Here is a 19,545-nt window from a genome sequence, read left to right on the forward strand (position 1 = left end):
AAAGATGCATTAGTGGGCGGTAGGTAAAAAAAGGTTGACTACCACTGATCTAAACTAAGCTTCAAGTTGTGCTACTCTGCCCTAAAATAAGATTTTCACTTGGAATTCCCTTTTGTAAATACTCCTGTATACGCCATAGCCAAAATTGTTGCTAGTATAACAGAGATCTGCAAAGTATTTCTCAACCTCACATACACCTGCCTTGACAGTATAACATTTGTTTTAAAAGTAATCAGCAGCTGCTAATGTTGGATTGTGACACTAGAAACTGAAAACGTGAATATTGGCAAAACAAATCTGGCAAACAGAGCAGAAGAAGGTGATACCTGGCAGCTGCCACAAGCCTTCTAAAGTCGGGTAATTGGGTAATAGTAACAACCCCTGGATGTTGGGCTAAGGTAACCAGAGTAATCTGAATGTACCTTTCCTGGTTAAACACTTTGTTATTATTAGGTGGCAAGGTAAGTAACCATAAGGGAGCCTTGTTGCTGTAAAAAGGTAAGTTAAAAAAATATATATTTATTTATTTTTGCATACACGAGGGGTGGGGGGATCTGTCTAACTAGGGAGTGACAGGGACACTAAGGCATCATGACTACAGGTTTGTATTCCTAACTCTTTGAGCGTTAACTACAAATTTCTGGAAAAGCCACAAGAGGGCGCAGGTTGCTAACTCAAACATTGTTTAAACAATAACAATGAGGGCGTTTTTGGAATAACTATTTTTATTTGAAAACATGTTTACGACATTTACTCCACAACTCCAGAACAAATACCCATCGGGGATTACATGCAGAGGGTAGCTGCAAGCTTGTATCGAGGTGAAGCAATGCAAAATTCATATGGTGCTTTTTAATAAAACCTTTTTCCCCTATACCATGTGGGGGCGTCTAGCATTAGAGGTTTTGTATAGAGGGAACAGGAGTTACTTTCTGATGTTCCCTTTGAATTTGGAGATTCTGTCACGGCTGAACTTTTATGGACTCAAATTAAATTTAAAGTGAGTATTGAATTTATTTTGCCAAAATCATAAAATAAATCTCCAGCTGGCTATGATGTCAGATCAGCTCTGAAATTTGAATATTCTTTGCATACACTTTGAATTCTTGACAATTCACACTTTAAATAAATAACTTGTGTGTAGTCATAATACACGATATACTGCCCTATGTATCCTTCAAAATGTTCCTTCAAAATGTTTGTAATACTTTCAGTCATTGATATTATATAGTAAGTTTAGAGTCACATACTTCTTGTAAAATAATATACATTGTATATAAATAGATTCTTTTCATATATTTTGTATTGAAAGTATTTTTCGCATAATAATTATACAATCAAAAAGTATACGTACACTATTGAGAAATACAATAATCAGCAGAATAATACATACAAAAAAAAAAGGTATTTGAATTAGTACATAGTAATTATGTAACAATATAATTGCGTCATTATATCATTATTGTAGATAAAGGTAACAATAAGCCCTTTATGGGGGGATACAGAGAACAAATCAAAATGAATCAAGTTCTACGAAAAACCTAACAAACAATTCCCAGTGTTGGTGCAGCCTTCATTGCACTGGGGACTTGTAGGAAGAATTTATTATATTCAGCTGCTTGCTACAAACACTGAACTACAAAGGGAATCCATTTTGGGTATCACCCCAGAGGTTAAAGGGACACTCCACTGCCCCCACAAAAATATTTTTTCATGCATGTATTCACTGGGGGTATATTTTAAAAGAGCTTGGAAAGGCTGGAGATCTTAAAAACCGCAGCCTTAGCAAGTCCTCCCCTTTTTATTCAGGAAGAGACTCTTCACAGGGAAATAACCGTTTGGGCTTCTCATGCACGTCTGGTCTGAGTTCTGGAGGAGCTGGTCTGAGGTCTGGCACGCTCCTATAGGGGACCTAATGTAAGGAGTCTGCAAACTTCCCTGGCTGTTTGATTGACAGCCGGGGGGGGGGGAGGGGGGGCATAGTTAGTTTCTCATAGAAATCATCACTTTTAGAATCTAGGATACTTTTCATCCATAAAGCACCTCAGCAAGCCACAGTGGTATGGAGTGGACCTTTAAGAGTCTGTAATCTAAACCATTTGTCAGTCTGCCTTTCTGTCCAAAATGTTCTGTATTGCATAAACTGCCTCAGCTCAAGCAGTGTCTCTTATGGAATCCAAAGTAATACGGTTAAAAAGCCAAATACGTTTGTATTAGGTCTAAAATTATTATTTCAAATTACAATTCTAAGAAATACGCATCTTTCTTATGTTAAAGGAACCATTGTTAAATTGTTTGACTACTTACTCCTGGAGGACACCAGTGCACTCCTAGCACCGCAACCAGTACAGCAGACTGTAGTGGTTATAGTGCTTGAAATGTGCTTGAAATATGCTTGAAATAGTGCTTGAAATGTGGCGATATAAGTAATAGTGAAAGTTACACTCATTTATTTTATTGCAATAACAGTGAAAGATTGACTGTGGGAAAGAACCAGTTTCTTGTAAATCAATATAGAAAGTGAAAATAATGCATAATAATATATTAGACACATAGATAGCTACATCGCTCTACTCCACTCACAACACTCAGCCTCCACACACTCACTCGGTCCCCTTCACACTTACACACAGCACTCCACACCATGCACAAAACTCAGCCACAGTAGACACACGGGACTCTACACTCAGAACCCAGAGCCCTGTGAAGGGCCCTGGGCAAACTTAATCCAGCTCTGTCTGCAGCACTTTACAATTCCTGTGCGGCATTATAGCAACTGAGGCAAACAACTACAACTGTTCGCAGAAAAGAGGATATTAATTACGGGGCATACAAAGCAACCCTGGACCACCCTACATTACAGTCGACCAGGTCTCTTTTGCACAAGCACAGAAACATAGATTGTGGTGGCAGGTGAGAGCCATTCGACCCATCTAGTCTTCCCAATTTTCTAAATAAAACAATTAGAATAATTCACACCCACTCAGAAATATATACAAAGTATAAATAAATATACCACCTATTGTAGATGCAAGTATGGTAGTTGCATCTGTAAAACAAATGGAACATACATAGTGCTTTCCATATAGGTAAAAACAAACAATTTATAGTATATGAGGATTGAACTCACAAAGATGGAGCCTCATAGGCTCTATGTACATCACCCTTGGGTGCCTATCCAGGCTCTCGGTAAATTTCGGTTGAAGAACTCGAGGTCCACGAATTCAAATGTAGATACAAATGTATTAAATAATAATAATGAAATATTAATATTTAGGGACAAAGTAAGGCAGATATAAAAATAGAATATAGCACAGTATTGCACCGCAATTATGGGCAAAAAATAAAAGCAGTAGAATACCACAGCATATAAACAATACAATAATACCGCCAAACAGGAAAAGTCCCAATAAAAAGTCCAGTAAAGTGCAAACGCGTTTCAGCCCTTGATAGGGCCTTCCTCAGTGCTGAATTACTGGAGAAACTTCAGGGCTTAAATAGCTCCCTTCATGTGTTCAACTAGATCCAGCTGTAATTCCGAAATGCCGCCGATCATATCACTTCCGGTTTCGGCAAGACGCACGTGACTTGCGGTTAAGTGCGGTCACGTGATGCTTTTGCGTTCCACCATGCGTTCCATACTCGAGCATGGTGGAAATAGTCCCAGAAGTGTCCATATTGGGAGAGGGCATTTGCCCATACAAGCTTAACAAAACACAGTATAAAAATAAGAGAAATAGCAAGCTGTGAATTAATAAATAGGAAACTGTAAACCAAGCGGAAATATATATTAATTATTCATATAGTGCACACAAAACACAGAACATAATAGATAAAACCAAAAGGATAAAACCAATTTTCTAAATACTCTGTAACCTCCTCCTTTGGCCTCACGCAGTTGTCTACATCAGCAACTCATACAGCAGGAAACACTCTTTACCTCATCTTCACCAATCTCTGTACCACCTTTAATCTCTCCACTGTTCCATTTCCTTTGTCTGACCACCATCTACTAACATTTGACATCAGCATACCCGGTACCCAAATTTCACCACCCTCAACTCACCAATCTCGCAGAAACCTCAACTGCCTTGATCTCCAGCATTTCTCCACCAAACTCAAAACTCTCCTTTTACCCATCTCAAATGTAACTTGCCCTAACTCTGCTACCTCACTCTACAACTCAACTCTCTCCTCTCAACTCGACATCATGGCACTTCCTACAATCAAACGCAGCAAGCGACCCCAATTACAACCCTGGCACACCAAGCTGACCCGTTACCACCAAAAATGTTCTAGAACTGCTGAACGCTGCTGGAGAAAGTCTCACTTTGCATCTGAACTCCTCCAGTATAAATTGATGCTGCGCTCCTACAGCCTGGCTCTTTCCACTGCAAAAGTAAATAACTTTAACACCCTTATAAGTACACTGTCCCATCAACCCAAACACCTTCGCCCTTTTAATCCCCCTCCTTCTACCACCTTGTCCGCCACAAACTTTGCATCTCACTTCACTGAGAAGATCTCTACAAACAGAAAAGAGATTGCTAATTTCTCTCCTCTCCCTACCAATACATCACCCAACCCCACTCCCTCCACCATTCTACACTCATTCGCACCTGCTACAGCTCTGCTCATGTCCTCCTACTCCCCCACCACCTGTTCCCTCGATCCTATTTCTTTATATCTCATCCACACTTTGTCTCCCTCTCTTGCTCTTCCTCTCACTAAAATTTTCAATCTCTCCCTTTCCTCTGGCTAATTTCCCTCACCCTTCAAACATGCAACTGTAAACCCAATTCTGAAAAAGCCCAGCCTTGACCCTAACTCCCCATCCAACTACGGCCCTATCTCGCTACTGTCATTTGCCTCCAAGATCCTCGAGAGAGTTGTGTACACCAGACTGACTGACTTTCTCAAAACCAACTCTCTGCTTGAACCCCTTCAGTCTCGATTCCGCGCTGGTCAATCTGTCGAAACGGCTGTGACCAAAGTATCCAACGATTTAATTGCTGATAAATCTCGCGGCCATTACTGTATCCTAATTCTCCTTGATCTTTCTGCTACCTTTGACACAGTTGATTATCAACAGCTTCTTCGCATTCTCCATAATATTGGTCTACGGGATACTGCTCTCTCCTGGTGCTCCTCCTACCTCTCCTAGCGGTCTTTTAGTGTTTCTTTCTCTGACTCTGCCTCTTCCCCCCAACCACTCTCTGTCGGCGTCCCCCAAGGTTCTGTCCTTGGTCCCCTACTGTTCTCTATCTACACTGCCTCCATTGGTAAACTCACCACTCCTTTGGCTTCCGTTATCATTTCTATGCGAATGACACGCAAATCTACCTGTCCTCTCCTGATCTCTCTCCGCCCATCTTGACTCGTGTCTCTGACTGACGCTATTCGATTTCCAAATGGATGGCTGCTCACTTCCTTAAACTCAACCTGTCCAAAACAGAACTTCTGGTCTTTCCTCCCTCAAGTGTTACTACTCTCGTGTCTGTCTCCCTTCAAGTCAACGGCACTACCATCACCTCTACCTCGCAGGCTCGCTGCCTGGGTGTTCTTTTTGACTCCTTCACCCCTCATGTACAGTCAATCTGCAAATCCTGTCGCTTCCATCTCAAAAACATAGTGCGCATCCGCCCCTATTTAACCCCGGATGCGGCTAAGGTGCTGGTCCATGCTCTTGTTCTCTCTCACCTGGACTACTGAAATGCTCTTCTCAGTGGTCCTACCTGTTCCCAGATTGCACCACTGCAATCTATAATGAATGCAGCGGCGAGGCTCATTTTCTTGTCAGCTCGCACCTCCCACGCCTCCCTGCTCTGCCAGTCCCTGCATTGGCTTCCAGTTAGATATAGGGCTCAATTTAAAATCCCTAAAGTCCCTACATAATGCTGCTCCAACCTACCTATCCTCCCTAATAAACAAGTATGCCCCGTCGAGGCCCCTACGCTCTGCCAAAGACCTACGTACATCCTCTGTCCGTACTCCCACCTCTAACGCTCGCCTCCAAGATTTCTCCAGGGCTGGACCTCTTCTGTGGAACTCCCTTCCCTCCTCCGTAAGAATTTCACCCAGTCTCCATTCATTCAAAAAAATCATTAAAAACTCACTTCTTCAAGAAAGCATATCAATTAAACTGTTAGCAGGTTTTTATCCCCCACCCCTATTACTCCTCCTGCAACTGTCAAAAATTACCTACTAGGCACTCAGTGAATACTTTTCTAACAACCTACTTCGTACCTCTACTTTTACCCTTTGTGTCACTATACCCCACTCCCTCCAGAATGTAAGCTCATTGAGCAGGGCCCTCCACCTCTCTGTTCCTGTACGTCCAGTTGTCTGGTTACAATTACATGTCTGTTAGTCCACCCGTTGTACAGCTCTACAAGTTCTGATGGCGCTATATAAATAATAAAATAATAATAATTAGTCCCTGGCCTTATCTTATATCTAGGATAGCCTTATGCCTATCCCGAGCTTAAACGTCCTCACTGTGTTAACCTCTACCACTTCAGCTGGAAGGCTATTCCGTGCGTCCACTACCCTCTCAGTAAAGTAATACTTCCTGATATTATTTTTAAACCTTTGCCCCTCTAATTTATGTCCTGAAATAATTACTCCTAAATCCCTTTCCTCAGATGTTGAGGTTAGGACTCTATCAAATATTCTATACTCTGCCTTTGGGTTTTTACGCCCAAGATGTATTATATTGCACTTATCCACATTAAATGTCAGTTGCCACAGCTCTGATCATTTTTCTAGTTTCCCTAAATCATTTGCCATTTGGTTTATCCCATCTGGAACATCAACCCTGTTCTAATCTTTGTATCATCAGCAAAAAGTCATACCTTCCCATCAAGACCTTCTGCAATATCACTAATAAAATTATTGAAGAGAATGGGTTCAAGTGCAAATTCCTGAATTACCCCACTGGTAACAAGACCTTGTTTCAAGTATACTCCATTGACTACAACCCTGACACTGCCTTACCCATTCAACAATATTGGATTCCAAACTCAAAGATTGCAGTTTGTTGATAAGCTTCAATGTGTTACAATGTGAAATGCCTTATTGCAATCTAGGTAAGCACCACCCTGATCTATTATCTTTGCTACCCAATCAATAAGATTAGTTTGGCATGATCTCCCTGAAGTAAACCCATGTTGTCTCTGATCTTGAAATCCATGTGATTTTAGATGTTCAACAATCCTATCCTTTAACAGGGTTTCCATTACCTTCCACACCACTGAAGTAAGGCTTACTGGCCTATAGTTGCCCATCTCCTCCCTACTACCTTTCTTGTGAATGGGCACAACATTTGCTAACTTCCAATCTTCTGGGACTACTCCTGTTAATGATTGGTTAAATAAATCCATTAACGGTTTTGCTAGTACACCACTTTTAATAATATTTAATAACTTTGGGTGTATCCCATCAGGCCCCATCGACTTATTTGTTTTTGCTTTTGACAGTTGAAATAGAACCTCTTACTCTGTAAACTCACATGTAACAAATGATTGGTGGGTTGGGAAGTTAGGGCCTGAGCTATAAAAATAGGCAGCCATCTTAGTAAAAATCACTTTTAACTTTCCTATTAATCTCGTCCTAAATGGATGCAATTTGTGGCTTACAAACTACTTTATAAACCTCTGGCACAAATGCTTCCCTCATACACCAGCTTGAGGGGAAAAATATGCAAATCTCTCTCTCTGCACTAATGGCAAAAAAAGTTCAAATTACCTATTCGCTAGTTATGTGTTCCAAATATCACGAGATGGTACCACACTCTATACCAGGGTTTCCCAAAAGTTAGATCCCCAGCTGCTGTAGAACTACAACTCCCATGATACTTTGCATGCCTTTAGAATGACAAAGCATCATGGAAGCAGTAGTTTTTTGGGCACCCCTGCTCCACAAAAATGATGTAGATGTAACCTTTCTGTCCCAGATGTATGTTGGCGTTGCAGCGCAGATAAAGGTACGATAATACACATCTGGCAAAAAATCTAAAAATTCAGGGACAGGGTTATCCCCTCATCTGTACTGCCAGCAGTTGCCAAATATCTGTTTACCCTGCAGAGATACTTCTCCTACATACAAATACTACCCTTACCGAACTACGTAAATCTCTCCCTCCATTCTGATTGTTGGCAGCTAAATTCCTTACACCCCTTCGTTGGAGATCTCCACAGGTACCCTCCTTAACAGATTGGAGAAACAAGATAGAAGATTTTAAAAGGATGGAGGAATTAACTGCTTTTCCCCTAAACACTTACTCCAAATTCTCCAAAATATGGGATCCTTGGACTACTTCTACTACTAAGTGCTGTGACATACCTTCCGCACAAACCGCTAACACAATACAACAACCTACTCAGAGCTTCCCAACTCCACTGTAGCTTACTCTTACGATAACGCGTACCTGAAATTCAGAGTAGTGCCTTGTGACCCTACTCACTTAAATCTGATTTAGACTGAGAAATATTTCCTTACGGTTTTATTTCCTTTCCTTGTTTATTTTGTATTATGAACAAAGTTATATTGGCTGCACAATACTCAAACAACGTTTTCTTCATATTGCGCTAAAACGGATTGATAATATGTACTGTACCTCTGAATTATTTAATTAAAAAAAAGCAGTCCTGGAAAAATGTTCATACCAGTTCTACAATGCGTTGCGTCACATCTTGCGTGCAGATATTTAGGTGAAATGATACATTTGAAATTTAAACTTATTTCTCCAATATTAAGGACTGTACTCAAAGGAATTTATTTTAAGTGATACAAAATATACTCATTGTATCCACATTACCTTGAAATCTTGTGAAAAGTCTGGTAATGGGACTCAAATGCTGACTGTTGTGGCACTTCTGCTTAAAATAAAGTAGTTATTTTGTTCATCCTTAAAGGAATACTCCAGACTCTTTACACACTGGAGCATGCTTTAGAGGTTAACTGCATATTCCTCTAGTTACATACTTATAAGCAACTCACATGTGTGACCCCAACAGGTTTACCTCTTGCTCCAGCTTGATCTCCCTCTCCTACCCCCAGCTCTATCTCCGTCTCACCCCTATAGCTCCATCCCCCTCACCTCCAAGCTCCATCTCCCCTCACCTCCAAGCTCCATCTCCCCTCCAGCTCTTCTGCCACTCCAACTCCATCTTTCTCTTTTCTCAAAGATTCATATTTCTCTCTCCTTCAAGCTCCAGCTTCATTTCTTCTCAAAGCTTAATCTCACACTCTCCCCCAGCTACATCTTTCTATCTCCCTAAAGCTTCATCCCCTCTCTCCTCTCAGCTCAATCTTCCCTCCCAGCTCCATCTTCCTCTCTTCTCCAGCTCTCTCTTCTGCTCTCCTTCAGCTCCTTCTTCTTCCCTCCTCTAGCTCCATCTTCTTCTCTCCTCCGGCTCCATCTTCCTCCAGCTCTATCTTCTTCTCTCCTCCAGCTCCATCTTCCTATCTCCTCAAGCTCAATCTTCCACTTGCTAGCCTACTTACCCTGGTGGTCCAATTCCCCTTACCACCTGGGAATCATGTTCTACCCCTTGCCAAGCAGCTCACACGTTGTGCGATGCTGAAGAAAACCTTATTGAGGAATACGTAATTCCTTGCTCCCTCAGTAAGCGTCCTGCTCTTGTACTGTGAAGGAGCTGGCAAGTGGTGACAGGCAAGTACAGACCAGCTCCTTCACAGATGCACACCTCTGCTGAGCTCTCTGATCCTCTGGGGTCACCTGCAATATTTGAAGCACTTGGCACCTATGCTGCTCCTTCTCTCCCATATCTCTGGCTGTGAGGTGCAACACAGATTACAGCGGCCCCCGGGAAATTCCCCAGTATCCCGATGGACTAGACCAGCCCTGACTGAGGATCCTGCTGGAACTAGCTTCCAATCTAGATGAGGTCAAGACAAGTAAAAAAACACAAGGGAAAGAGCAACACGGGGAATAATAAGATTAACAGGTAATCCACCTTGTGAGGTCTACTGCAGTTATTGATACAAAAGTAATTAGTTTATGGTAAAACTAAATAAAAAAAAAAAATGACTGAGGCACCATATTAGAACCGTCACCCATAAAGTACAAAAAGAAAATTCTCTATCAGGGATAGACACTCTAGGGGTTTTTCTAGAGAAGAAAAGTGTCACTCGTAGATCCAAATCTGATTGGTTAAATGGACGCTTAAAGTACCAAACCCATTTTATCTTACTGACCACATACACTGTCCCTGCAGTGCTGTTTTAGGGAAATAGCAATATTTACATTTGGCCACAAATATGCCACTAGAGGAACTTCCTTCACATACGTCGTCATCACAGAATTCGGCATCATCAGTGGATTCCATTCAGAGGCAGAGACTGATGATCCACTAAGAGGCAGAGAGGCAGCAGAAATTGTCCCAGTGCTAGGTTGCAGGTGACTTTAGCAGCTTTGTAGCTTCCCTTTCCCCTCCCCCCCCCCCCCCTTAATAAAAGGGATCGCAAATCTAAACAACAAAAAGAAGACACTAAGGTGAAAACAAATATATTTCTTTTTAGCCCACGAGAGTTCCTTTAACTGTTGAGCTGGTGAGGGCCCACGTCCCAAATGCTCCTATGAAATAGGAAAATTAACTAAAGTTGTGACAGGAAGGCATAGACCTTGGATGGAGACATTAACAGTCCATCGATATCTACGGATTAATTAGAGGTTTAACTGTATGATAACTACAGATACATTTACAAGCAAGATATTGGTTAAACACATTTTTCAGTTTTAGTTTACTTTAGTTTCTGTCTAAGCCACATGAAAGGTACGCAGGTGCATGTCATCACATAGGAAGGAGGCAGGAAGAATATATATATCTACATTTTCCATTTTTTGTTTCTTTTGCTTCATGTATCTAGTCACAAGTTTCAAAAGAATACTGAACAAGTAAATAACAACGAAAAGGCGCGAGTGCTATTAATAAATGCAATAAATGAAAAAACGAGCATAAAGGAAATTCTTTGCAAAATAAATAACTTTAATCTAATGTTTAATATATTTTTAATGCCGCAGCAAAGACACCTGCTTCAAGAAGCTTGTGTCCCCTCCCTCCCTCCCTCCCTCATTAAAGGACCACTATAGGCACCCAGACCAATTCAGCTTAATGAAGTGGTCTGGGTGCCAGGTCCAGCTAGGTTTAACCCTTTTTTCTATAAACAGCAGATATCCAGCAACTTCACACAGCCATTGAAGAGGAGTGGACCAACATTCCACAGGCCACAATCAACAACCTGATTGCTCTATGCAAAGGAGATGTGTTGCACTGAGTGAGGCAAATGGTGGTCACAGCAGTCACTGACTGTTTTTCAGAATCCACCGGACCCCCACCCCCCTTGCCCCCCTCCCCCCCAATACATTAAAACTGCACATTTTAGAGTGGCCTTTTATTGTGGCCTGCCTAAGGCACACCTGTGCAATATTAATGCGGTCTAATCAGCATCTTGATATGCCACACCTGTGAGGTGGATGGACTATCTCGGCAAAGGAGAAGTGCTTACTAACACCGATTTAGACATTTGTGAACAATATTTGAGCGATATGCATTTTGTGTACATAGAAAAAGTCTTAGATCTTAGATCATGAAAAATGAGGGCAAAAACAAAAGTGTTGCGTTTATAATTTTGTCCAGTGTAGTAAAGACAAAAGGGAAATTAGGGGCACCCCCGGAACATGCATTTCTCAACAATGGTGCTGCCGTAGAAACCAAAATGTATACGACATACAGATTAACCCCTTCAGGACGGAGTCAATAGTGCACGTTCTGATCAAAACAAAACGTAAACAAAAACTGGAATTTGCGCTATATGTCTGTTCACCCGTAGTTCCCCTCTTTCATATTATATGCACCCACACTTATTAGATATCATTTTGTTCAGGAGAAACAGGGCTTTAATTTATCATTAACTATTCATATATGGAACATAATTCATTATGAATACAATTAAAAAAAATGTGAGAAAATAAGATTTTTTTTAAAATTTGTATTTCCGTCTGACATTTTAGCTGTGAATGTCATAATACTGTTAGTTTTTACTGCACAAAAATGCACATATTTGTAATCAGCGATGTCTCACGAGTACAACAGTATCCCCCATTAACAGGTTTTATGGTGTTTTGGAAAGTTACAGGGTCAAATATAGAACGTTCCATTTTCAAATAGAAATTTGCCATTTTGGTAATGTTACCTTTGAGACGGTGTGGTAGCCCAGGATTGAGAATTACCCCGATAATAGCATACCATTTGAAAAAGTAGACAACCAAAGGTATTGCAAGTGGGGTATGTCCAGTCTTTTTTAGTAGCCACTTAGTCACAAACACTGGCCAAAGTTGGCGTTCATATTTGTTTTTGTGTTAAAAAAGCAAAAAATAAATATTTGGCCAGTGTTTGTGACCAAGTGGCTACTAAGAAAGACTGCACATACCCCACTTGCAATACCTTGGTTTGTCTACTTTTGCAAATGGTATGCCATCATGGGGGTAATTCTCATTCCTGGGCTACCATACGCTCTCAAAGGCAACATAACCAATCTGGCAAATTTCAATGTCAAAAAAATGAAATGCAAGCCTTATATGTGACTCTCTAACTTTCCAAAACACCATGAAACCTGTACATGGGGGGTACTGTTATTCTCGGGAGACTTCACTAAACACAAATATTAGTGTTTTAAAACAGTAAAACATATATAACAACAATAATATAGTCCATAAAAGTGCCGTTCGTTTGTAAAAAATGCAAAAAACTTCACTTTTACTAAAAATATCATCGTTGTAATACAATTTACCAATTTGAAACACTAATATGTGAGTTCAGCAAAGTCTCCCGAGTAAAACAGTACCCCCCATGTACAGGTTTTATGTTGTCTTGGAGAGCTACAGGATCAAATATAGTGCATGCAAATTAAATTCTCTGCACTTTCTCCCTGTGTTGTCAGGTATGTCAATCAAATTTTAATTAATCAAATCACCTAATTATGTTAAAAGATTACTTAAATATACACGTAGAATTTGAATATATATGCATTTATAGGTATTTAAATTCTACGTGTATACTAATGTAATCTTTTATGCAATTATATGTATTTATCTATATATATATATTTGCGGTTATTTGCATTTTATATACAGATAGATATATATAGAATGTCATTCTAAGTGTATTTTGTTACCAATATATATATTAATAACAAAATACAGTTAGAATGAAATTACATATGGATATATAATTTATATTAAATTTTGTTTCAATATTTTATTTAATTTTATTATTTTATTTATTTATTATTGTAATTATACGTATTTATATATATAATATATGTGTATATATCTATTATATATATATAATATATGTATATTATATATATGTAACGTCATTCTAAGTGTATTTTAATACTAATATATGTACTAATATTAGTATTAAAATACACTATGTATGACGTTAAATATATATAATATACATATATATTATATATATATTATATATACATATATTATATATATATATATAAAAATATTTATTTTATTTTATAACATGTTTCATTTTTTTTTTTACACTACCTACCAGCAGGGGGACTGTCTGATATTTTAGACAGTCCCCCTGCTGGCAGATCCACAGCCAGCTATAGGGGGCCATGTGATCGCTCTTTGAGAGCGATCACATGGCCCCCGGGGGCCTCATTTGCCGTGGGGGGGCTGCCTGGGCTGTGAGGCAGTCCTCCCGAAGCGGAGCGCCGGGAAGGTAAGTATCCCGGGCACTCCAGGGCTTAAAGCCGTTACGGCGTGCTATGCCGTCGCAACGGCTTTAAAGCCCACTAAATGCGTGACGGCATAGCACGTCGTAACGGCGGGAAGGGGTTAAGGAACAGCGCACACCTAAAAAAATACAGTTTTAATCTTATAAGGCAACTTAAAATCACCTATCTCAGCAAACAAATATAGGGATTTAGTTCCACCATATGGCCATATTGTGTTAAACCCACCACTACTTCACAGTAACCCAGTATCGGTGGGTCCTACACTAATTCCAAGGTGGGAGACAAATCAAATAGTGCTAATACTAAATGAGCTAACGTGTATTTTAATAATCTGTAAGAGCATCGTGAATATATATAAAGCAAAATTAATGTAATAAAAAAAGGGGGGCATAGAGAAGAGAGGGATCACCAAAAATAAGACACAGCTCCAACAAAATGGCGCCAGGCGTCAGGTTCTCTTGTCTGCTTTATTTGCAAGCCCTCCCCTTCTTCCCCAGCCCAGACAATCTGTAACCAGGGCCGGCGTATCCACGGTTATTAAGGGCTTAACAAAGGGGATAAGAAACAAAAGGCGGGTTAAGAGGCACACAGGTGAAGATGCTTTTGAAGGGGGGCGGCTTGTAACTGTCCAATTACAGACTTTAAATTGAAGCTCAATTTGAAGTCTCTGCAAGGCAGGTGCTGTGAACATTTTCCTACCTCTGGACTTCAGCTAAAGCAACCAAGAAGTAACAGGACCTTTTTTGTGAAAATATTGCAATGAGTTACTTGTTTTGTTTTATTACAGAATAGGAAAATTACCTACACAAAACAGCACTCGTTTGTTAGGAAGACTTATTTTCCAAGATATTTTTAAGAGAGGGGAAGGTTAACCCACTAAAATGACTGACATTCAGACGCCTACACAAAGCCTCTCCCATAATATTTCAAAACTCTTGATCATACAATCTTAATTCATGGGAAAGGTATAAATATTGAAACATGATCTGGCAAGTCTGTAATTGAGCAGAATCAAAAGATTTGCACAAAAACCAGTTAAGACTGAAGAGATTAAACATTTTATAGTCAAACCTCCCAACAGTCTCGATCTCAGAGGGACAGTCTCAAATATAGGGGCAGAGGACACTCTCTGGAGTTAAGAATACAGTTTTGTATTCCTAAAACTATTGTCTTTCTTTAATGGTGAAATTACTTCCCAGTACTGTATATATCATATGAATGCATACAAACTTTGAAAATTTCTAAAAATAAAGAAATTCCCCTGGACAAAATGGGGAAGGGGCATCATGACTTCAGCTTACAATTGCTATTGTAGGTGGATACTGTGTTATTATTTTCTGTTTGTGTGTTTTTTTGTTTTTTTTTATATTGTCACAGCGGGGATTTCCTGGCCATAGCAATAAAAGATGAAGACTGGATTGTCCAATCGGGATTTGGGGAGCCGCAGTCTACAAGTGAAGCTGATAGGAAGTGCAGGCTGCCGTGGGTTCTTGGAATTTCAAGAGTGAACTGTCTGTTGGGTAACCCCCTCCCCACCCCTCCAACAGCTTGCATTTTTATAGAATGTATCTTTATAGAATGTTATGTAGTATTTTAATAAAGCTCTGGCTGTTGCCCTTTCCATTATATTTTAGTGTCTATGTGGTTAATGGGCAATGGTATCGGGCTGTATATTTTGGGTCTGCTGTCAGGACATTTTATTTTAAATCTGTGCCTGATTTGGAAAGCCATGTTAAACCAGGATTATGTCATAGAGGACCTGTCACTTTCTAGGATTTTTAATATTATGTTTACGTATTCCCCGTCTATAGCAAAGATCTGCTTCATTGTGAAGTGTGAAAAACAAAATTAAATGTAGAGATCTACATCTCTGTATTTACTGTAAAAAACAAGAGGAATAGGCGCTCACTAAATAAACTAAAGGTGGGCAGCAGTGAACCGAGCAGGAATTCCCAACGCCTACTCAGAATAGTGAAACAAACAAGAAAAAAAGTGGTAAACCGCGCCCAAACAGTACAAGTAATAATAAAAATGTATACATACAAAATGTCCTATAACAAGGAATGTATGGAACCTTCAATAAAAAATACAAAATAATAATAGTGCAGTATATCAGGCAAGTAAAAGTAGTTAAAACTTATAAAAGACTAACTCACACTTTGCAGAGCTACTCAGAGCTCTGCCGTATAGCGCCTAGACGGTACAATCCCCGTCTCGGGATGTCAAGTGATGGTGCAGTGCGAGGTCCAATCCTCCACAGTAGTATATGGAAAAAAATAGAGATAGGATCCAATAGTATAGCATGTATTGCAAACAGTGTTGATAAAAAAGGAAAAGTATCCTACTTACAGATTTTAGAGCAAATATCTTGCTCTAGTATGTACAGCATACGGTGGTATAATCCCCACCAACGGATATATATCAGGATTCAGGAAAATCAGGAACAGCAAATAAAATAGTAAAAACTATAGCTTTATTTGAATATAAAATATGTCTAAAATAGAACAAATATATATAAAATTTTGTCATGCAGAGATATAACATATAGATTTTGAATAAACATGTTACACAAGACTGATTAAGACAAGAATGGTGATGAGCATTTAACATGACATGTAGATAATGCTGCATTATAATGTAGATAATGTTATACAATTATAGGTGTTAAGTAGCATGCCATTTTAATTCATAGCAAATAAGGCCACTTGGGATAGGAACGTAGCTAACTCGCTATGCCACATTAATTAAGAATAGAAGTAAAAAGAGCAAAAGAATAAACAATTTAAAAAACAATAACAGTGAGACTCTAAACATAAGGTCGTTGGTATGACACATTGGCCGCTCCATTCTGTTCGCAAACTGCTCTATTCTGTCAGCAAACAGCTCCATTCCGTCTTTAACCCCTTAAGGACCAAACTTCTGGAATAAAAAGGAATCATGACATGTCACACATGTCGTGTCCTTAAGGGGTTAAAAAGAGCTAAATATTTCAGCAAATGGCTCCAATCAGTCTTTAAAAAGAGCTAAATTCTGGGGCGTGTCCTGACCACGCATGTGAGCGGACGTGCAAAACCGGAGCTCTCCCGGCCCGCGGCACTAACTCGGCTATAACAGCAACACAAACCGCGCAAACTGAGCAGAAAGCGCATACCACAACGGGTAAACATCCCTGCACAACATGGCTATGAAAAAATTAAAGGAAAAAACGCTAAACTCTCACTTAGAGAGATCTCAAAACTCGGAGCCGAAAATCCAAGATGGCGCCGACGGACGGCAATCTCCCGCCCATAACTCTGAGGCAGGAGACAGCCACCTTGAGCAAAACAGCCCTGCCACAAATTCATCCATCAGGCTAATTATGCAAGAACTGCAAGCCTCATTTAAAGCTGACCTCTTGCAAATGACTGCAGACATCAAGGCAGACATCCACAACATTGGAGAGCGTACTACCCGTCTGGAGGACAGGACAGAAGAATTAGTGGAGGCACACAATTCTATGGCAGAAGCGTACACAGCCCTGGAAAACAAAATAAAATCCTTGGAGGAAAAAGTGGCAGATCAGGAAGACAGGAGCAGGAGAAACAACATCCGCATCAGGGGTATCCCAGAGACTGTCACACAACAAGACCTACCCAGGTATGTCAAAGACCTGTTCAAGGCCCTGATCCCCTCCCTGTCGGAATTTGACCTGATACTGGACAGAACCCACCGGCTTCCCAAGCCTAAACATCTCCCGCCAGACATTGCACGAGACACCATCACTAGAGTGCATCACTTCACTATCAAAGATAGACTCATGCAAGTGGCCAGAACTATCACCAAATTGCCTGAGATGTACAACAAGATCAAGCTATTCACTGATCTCTCCTCGGCAACCATGCTTAAACGCCGTACATTTGCAACAATCACAGAAGCACTCAGAAATGCAAACATCCCCTACAAGTGGGGCTTTCCTGCAAAACTGCTCATCAAACGAAACGGCATAGACAATCCATTATGAACCCAGAAGACAGAAAAAGAATGCTGCAAGAATGGAATATACTGTTTCCTATCAACGACCGCCAAAAGAGACAAGCCCTTGCCCAAGCACCGCAGAAGCTCACTAAAGAATGGTCAAAAATGCCCGGAACATTGCAGACAACGGATCAAGGAAAAGCACCGACCTGAAAGATCCATGAACTCACACCAGGCCATCGTTACACCAATGGACTTGAAATACAGGTTTACTCCGTTTCTAGTTTATGTTTTCGTTTTGACTGTTATTTACCTTAAGACACATTGAAAGGTTTGTTAGCAGGCCACAAACCTAGCCGCGGCGGGCGAGTAACACCGGGACGCACTACGTTTAGACTTAGACTATTGTAGATCTCACACTAAGCAGGATCTTGTTACTCCAATCCTGAGCAAATCACCCCAAGGCTCTAGTAGCCTACTTCTCCGTTGCCTACGGCAATCTAATGTCACCGAGAGGTGACTTACGGAACACTGTATATAGTTTCTCCCCTGTTTCCTCCCCTCCCCATCCCATCCCCCCAAAACGTGTGTTAAACATGCCTACCATAATGGGTCACCAAGCACCTAATGCACCCAAGGCCACGGTACCTTTAAGTGCCGCCCAACTCAAACACAATACTGGGGTTGTTGAGATAATTGAAACGCAAGACTCCTTATCACAGCATACCATACAATGGCCAAATGGTGTTTAAAATTATGTCGCTGAACGCCAATGGGCTTAATTCACCCAACAAACGGCGACTGGCAATACAGGAAGCAAATAAATGTGGGGCCCAAGTGGCTTTTTTTCAAGAGACACATTTCAAATGGAACTCCAAACCTAAATTTACCTCTAAATGGTATCCACATGATTTCCATACATGCTATTCAGCTAAAAAGAGAGGGGTCTCCACCTTGATTAGTAAAGACATAGCGTTCTCGCTGGTTAGAAAAATTGATGATAAGAAAGGCCGCTATTTAATTTTACAATGTATGTTAAATAATGTACCGTATACCTCAATCAATATGTACAGCCCAAACGAAAACCAATATGAATTTGTGCAAATAATTCTGGCGTTGATGGACATGTACAAATATGGGGAGGTAATCATTGGAGGCGACACCAATTTTTTATTAGACAGCAGGATTGACTCTTCCTCCACCGCACAAATTACAAGTTGCACACTCCAACATAGAACCACGCTGTCGACTAAAATAAGCTCCACCCTAACAGCAGCACACATGATAGACCCGTGGCGCATGTTACATCCCACAGAAATAGATCATACGTGCTACACAGCGGCCCATAACAGCTACTCACGTATAGACAGATTGCTCATCCTCGCCACTTCGCTACCCCGAATAGAAGAAGCCACGATTGGGACAATGACGTGGTCAGACCACGCTCCTATGACACTTAGTATCACAGAATCATTCGCCAACAAAGGGTCCGGTTCATGGAAACTTAATGAATTCCTCCTGACAGACCCATCTATAGTCTCTCAAATAACAACAGACTTACAAAACTACATTACAGAAAACAAAACCGCTGACTCCCCAATTGAACAAATATGGCTAGCACACAAAGCGGTCATTAGAGGCAGCTTTATAAAGCATGCCAGTTATGCTAATAAACAAAGACCAGCAGAATATACCAAACTCTTAGGAGAAATTCAAACCCTAACACACTAACAAACATGACCCACAAGTCACTACGAAAACAAGACTCTTAACTGTCCAAAACAAACTTAAAGACATCGAGCTAGC

The sequence above is a fragment of the Pelobates fuscus genome, chromosome 11 (genome assembly GCF_036172605.1).
Source record: "Pelobates fuscus isolate aPelFus1 chromosome 11, aPelFus1.pri, whole genome shotgun sequence".
Taxonomy (NCBI): domain Eukaryota; kingdom Metazoa; phylum Chordata; class Amphibia; order Anura; family Pelobatidae; genus Pelobates; species Pelobates fuscus.